Consider the following 5780-nt stretch of genomic DNA (forward strand, 5'->3'; position numbering starts at 1 on the left):
GTATTTTCACAGTCAGAGCCACAGCTGCCTCGTGGAGAGCTTGGCACTTCTCAGCCACCCCGTGAATCCGCCTCACGAGACACAGAGGCAGGAAAACCACAGGGGAAAGGACAGATACGACCTCGATAATATCCGCAGAGCCCCGACTCGGTCTGCGGAGGGGTTTTGCCGTCCCCGGGGAGGCAGCTCAGCTCCCGCAGCGGCCGGCCGGCTCCCCCGGCCCCTTGGGCACGCAGGGCGAGCGAAGGGCCGCTTCATCTCCACCATCCCCTGGGAATCCCCAGCTCTCACATAACGTGCTGGTAATTAACTCACTTATTGGCTTTGCTTTTGCTGAGATTGCACGTTCAAGATGGGCTCCATCTGCTCCTTGCAGGGGCTTGGCTGCCAGGGGGAGGTGAGCAACCCCCCTCCCCGTTTACAACGAGGAGATAAACGTGTCATTTCTGCAAACGGGGCGCAACGAGGAGGCCATGGGGGGACCAGCAGCAGCCCTCTGACAGCGGCTGCGGGTCCCGGCTGCCCAACCCCACCAGCCCTTTCACCACCCACCAGACTCGTGCCAACCAGCCTCTTCCCCCACGCGCCCACCAGCGCCGGCCCTGGCTCCGCCGGGGCCACCACAGCCACTGGCTTCATTACATTGTTTTAGGGGATTTGCAGCTCTCCGTTTAATTTCTCTCCAAGGCAAATAAGAGCCCAAGAAGCCAAGCGGGACCTCATTTCTGGAGATGCTGGACTGCTGCGCGTCAGGCAGCTGCAGCGCTGCGTTCCCTCCCCGCACCACACAATTCCTCCCGGAGAAATGGGACACAAACACCAAGGAGCAGCAACTCCCAGCTCCAGCCCTTCGCGGGCAGGTTCCCCCCCTTTGTCCATGCTGTGGTTCCTGTAAATCCTCCCCAGGTTATTCCCGCCGCTGTCACGGAGCCGGAGCAGCAAATCTGAGCTTAGCTGGGAGCCAAGCGGCGCAGCGCACGTGGCGCCCGCCGGGTCCCCCAGCACCCATCTGCACCGCCTTTGTCTCCTCAGCCTTTGAGCGGTGCTTCTCCTCCTCTCTGCTGCAAAGAAACGCATTAGTTGCAACATTGCTTTAATTTGTTTGCCAGCTTTCAGAGAGCCGAGCGGCTCGCTGCTCCCATCGGTGCTGTTTGGAGGATGTTTGCACGGCGGCAGCGTTAACCCTTGGGCTCCCGAGCGGGTTTGCACGCCCAGGACACACGAGTCGCCTTCGCCATCGCGGAGTGAGCGCGAGCCACTGGCCCGACCTGGCACTCCCCAGATGGGGGGGATCCATTTCCCTTTCCAGCTACTCTCAGCGTTTCCTTAACGAGATGAGTTTTGTTGTGACCACAACCAGTGTCAGAGGAAATAAAAGAAAATGTGATCTGAACGGGCTCTACAGCGGCGACAAGGACACGGGGACAAGCAGCCGCCAGCGGCGCCGGGGCAGCGCAAGCAGAGAAGGGGCAGCGGGGCAGGGTGGGAGCTGCGCCCGGGGAGGGCCGGGGGGATCCTGGTGCCCTGCACACCCCCCCCAGTACACGCACCCGCGGTGCCGGTGCCCGCCCGCGGCTCAGGGCCGCAGCAGGGGCTTCGCCTTCGCCAGACGCACCCGCGGGAGCGGGGCCACAGCCACCGCGGGGCATTTCTGCTCCAAACCAGCTCCGGCTTCTGGCAGAGAGCTCGGCTGGCAAAGGGAGCAAGGAGCCGGGGGGTGGCCTTGGGCAGCGCCGCAGGACTGCTGGCCACCACGGATCCCGGCGCGACCCAGCCACGGCCCAGCATCCTGGGAAATGAGTTTGTTCGGCCTCTGCCCCACGTTTCCAGATACAGGTCCCATCCAGCCTGAGCGTCTTCAGACCCTCCAGTCCCAGGGAGCAGCCCCGGGGCTGTGCTCCCGCCCAGACAAGAGGCTTTTTCTGGACACAGGGTAAAACAAGTGAGCCAGCCGAGGTGGAATCAGCACACGGGGGAAGTGTTTCAGGACAGCTGTTGAGCACTAGCCAGTGGCTTTGCCTTGCCTCGCGCTAATTGCTCGAGCTAATGAAGCTGCACGCTCAGCTCAGTGACTTTCTGCAGGGTTTCCATTCGCCTTCAGTTTGCTCTGCGCCATTCACAACTCTGGGAAGCGGCAGCTGATCGATCGCAAGATTTCCGGGATGGCAGGAGAGTAGAAACAGCCCTGAAAGGGGCTGTAAAAACCACGGCAGCCCCAAAGCAGGTGAGGGGCACCCAGATCCGAGGGCGATGAGCAGCAAGAGGAGGAAATCCCAGATATTCAGACCCAGGTGCGCAATGTTGGTGCAACATCGACGCAGCGATACGGCTCTTCCCTCGCTGCTGGCGAGGAGGTGTATCGGCTTTCCCGCAGGAGACGGGCCCCGGGGGGTTTGTCTCCTGCTGCCAAAACCTCAGGAGAGCTGAAGCCACCTTCCCCCCTTCCCCATCACTCTCCGTGTCTCCAGGTCCCCCGCACCCGCTCTGCAAGGTGCCTGGTTGTTAAGCGATTCAGCCTCCTTTTTAATCCCGAGCGCAGTTCTGAAGGTTTAAATAGAAAGATATCAAAATAAAAGATAATTGTTGAGAAAGATGAATAGGGGGGAGGAAGAAAAAAACCATCAGCACGGAGGAACTCTTGTCTAATTTCTCACCCACGCAGAGCACAGCGATATTAGTGCCTTCAACTCCGGTTCGTAAAAGCTTTCATGGCTTTATTACCAGCTCCCCGAATAGCTTGTCCTTTTAATAAGCCAAGGCCTCCAGATCGCGTATCTGCCCATGGGAGATCCCATCAGGACGTGGTTAACTCAGATAGAAATAGCAGAAAGTATCACTGCACTCGCCTGACCAAGGAAGCCCTCATCTGAGGCAGGAAAAGGTTAAAAACCACCCCAAAACGCAAGGGGGAGAGGGGAGAGGGGGGGGAGCGAGGAGCCACCTCTCTGCCGGGTGCCTCGTGGTGGTGGCACCCGATGAGTCGGTGCTGCTGGGTGTCCTCGGCTTCCCCGCCAGCCCTGCTCTGCACAGCCGCCGGCCTTGGCCACGGAGGCCTTTAATTATCCAAACTGCTGCCCCTCACAAAATTAAATGCCGCCGAGGATGACTCAGTGTTTAATGGACTGGCTGCTCCTCGCGCCGGGAGAGCCAAGCGGGTGCAAGGGAGAGCACAGCACACCACGGCATAAATCAGCCCGAGACACTCTGCACGGGGGCGAGTGACCCAGCAGCTCGGAGCAGGGAGGCAGGCGAACTGCTGGTTTTAAAGGGTTGTGTTTTCACTCCCCATAACCCCGCCAGGGATTCCTGCGCCCAGCAGCTCGGGGTGCTGCGGCTCGACCCTCCACCCCGGCTGTCGTTGAAGCCGTCGCATCTACCGCCGCCGGGGCGACGGGGATGAGCTCGATTTGGAAATCTCACGGCGTCAGCGAGCTGCTCGTGCTGGGTTCCCGTTTCTCAGGGTTTGGCTATGGTGGTTTCCTTTGGACAGGTCTCAGAAATGGTCAGGCTTTGTTTAAACGCAAGTAGGAGCCAAAAGATGCAACACAAGGCTTATCTCTGCCTCCGTTTGCTGACCTGGGATGGCGACGTGCTCCGGGCCAGCCAGAGCCAGCGGCGGCAAGAAGCAGCTCCGCTAATAGTCTCATTAGTCTCACCAAGGCGCTGAGGCTTTGGCTTCCAGCAGATAATTAACGATGTACTCATGAATTAGGAAGCCCTGGACCTCTACCAGGACCTACGTGGAGGCAACGGAGATGCTCTGGGTTCAGGGTTGGAGCAAAGCGATGCCTCGAGGGGCAGCCCGGGGCGCTGGGGACGGCTCTGGGGGCTGGGGGGAGCGGTGCTCAGTGCTCAGCCCCTAATGCTGGAGCTGCCCCACCCGCGAGGAAGGCACGTCTAAAAAATCCCGGTCAGGCCCCGCAGTGCTTCGTGTGAATACAATTTACTGTTGCTAATAACGCTGATGGTTATTTCCCCAAGCTGGGAAGTGTTTGGCCTCAAAACTGGGCTCCTGGATGCAATTTCAGAGGAGCAATCTAACACCGGATCGGCTGTGAAGATGTTTTACAGGTGACTCAGCCCAGGTTTGAGCTGGGCTTGAATTGTTCCCCCTCTCCCTTACAATTCCTGGCCTGGCGGCGATGGGGTGACGGGAAGAGCTGTGAGGCTGGACGCTGCACCAGCCACGCAAAACCCACCAACACGGAGGGTCAGAGCCACACCGGGCGCCCAGCGCGGGGCAGACACCGTCCCCGTCCCCCAAGCAGCAGCTGAGCGCTGCCTCCGCGGCCCCGGCAGCGAGGGCTTTGTGGCACTGGCGGCCTTTTAATTAAATCTCTCCCCTTAAATACACAAAAGCAATCCTGGGGATCGCAGGGCCAGGCACCCCGGAGCCGTCACGCCCCAGGAAGGGAAGCGGCATCGCCCAGCACCTCCATCACCCTCGGGACTTAATAGACCATTATGAATTAAATTGCCTCCTGTAGAGCAGCTGGGCGGCGGGTGCAGATAAAGAAGCAATTTGCAAGCCAGGGCTGCCTGGAAGGAAGGAGGGAGCGAGAGCAGGGCATAACCCCAAAAAAGCATGGAAAAGCATCTCTTACCCATCCTTGCAAGCCCATCCTTGCCCTGGGGATGCTCTTGGCCTTCCAAGAAGCAGGGTGGGACTTTGTTTCCCGGAACAGAGGTGCCTACGGTGGAGCAAGGCGAGAAAGCAGCCCCAGGGCTTGAGTTATCCCTTGGCCAAGCTCCCGAGCTGTTCCCTAGACACGCCAGTGCCTGCCTGTCTGCCGGAGCCTGCACTGGGAGCCTCAGCACTGCAGCACCTTCCCTTAATTACTTTTTTCATGCTAATTGGATCTGTGGGCATGCCTGAGGGGAGCCCTGGCTACTGAATCCATGCTGGAGCTGAGCACCCATTTTGTACGGGAAGGATACAGCCCCAGCAGCTCTCCTCCTCCTCCTCCTCTTCCTCCTTCTCCTCGTCACACCCGGCTGCCCATCACTCTCAGGTCCCAGCCCACCCCTTGGCTACCCACCTTCGAGCCTTCCTGCCTGGTGTCTTGCTGTTATCAATTATCACATCGGGCTAATTGTTCGCTCCTCACCCGCCCCACAGCCCTCAGCTGGTCCCGCTGCCTCTCCCAGCAGGAATTAACACAACCCTCACGTGGCTCCCCCGAAAAATAACGCGGAAATGCTCGTGCTCCCCACGCTCCACTCGACTCCAAGGATGCAGCTGCATCTTCCCTGGCTGGGGGCCAGCGGCAAGGAAGTTTCCTCCGACCGCTCACCTCCTCCCAGCTCCTGCAGGAAAGGCTCCCAGGGCGTTGGGGGGCCCCGACAGCCCCCCCAGGAAAGGTCTTTCCAGCCAGGGTGGCTGGGGGGATGCAGAGTCTCTTCACTGGGGTTTCTTGGGCGGTGGACGACAAGGGCTCACACCCGCTCCAGCCCGAAAGCCCATCCCTGCCGGCCTGCAGCCTCGCCACTGCCGGTGGCTTCACTGTCAATAAAACCACCGCAGAGAACGACTTCTCATCTGGAGGAGAAAAAAACCTAAGGGGAGAGGGAAGGCGAAAAGCAACCCCTTTTTTAAATGTTCTTCTCCCTTACCCAAGCAGCACGTCCCTCCCCGGGTGCCCGTCAGCAGCCCCAGGGGAGAGGCGGGTGTCGGCGGGGCCACGCGCGGCGCAACGGGGCAGGGAAGGGAGAGGCAGAGCCGGTGCCGACTGGAAACGCCAACGTCGCGCTCGCGGCCTCGCAGCCGCCTCTCCCTGCGC

The sequence above is a fragment of the Athene cunicularia genome, unplaced genomic scaffold, assembly GCF_003259725.1.
Source record: "Athene cunicularia isolate RWA unplaced genomic scaffold, athCun1 chrLGE22_part2, whole genome shotgun sequence".
NCBI classification, from domain to species: Eukaryota; Metazoa; Chordata; class Aves; order Strigiformes; family Strigidae; genus Athene; species Athene cunicularia.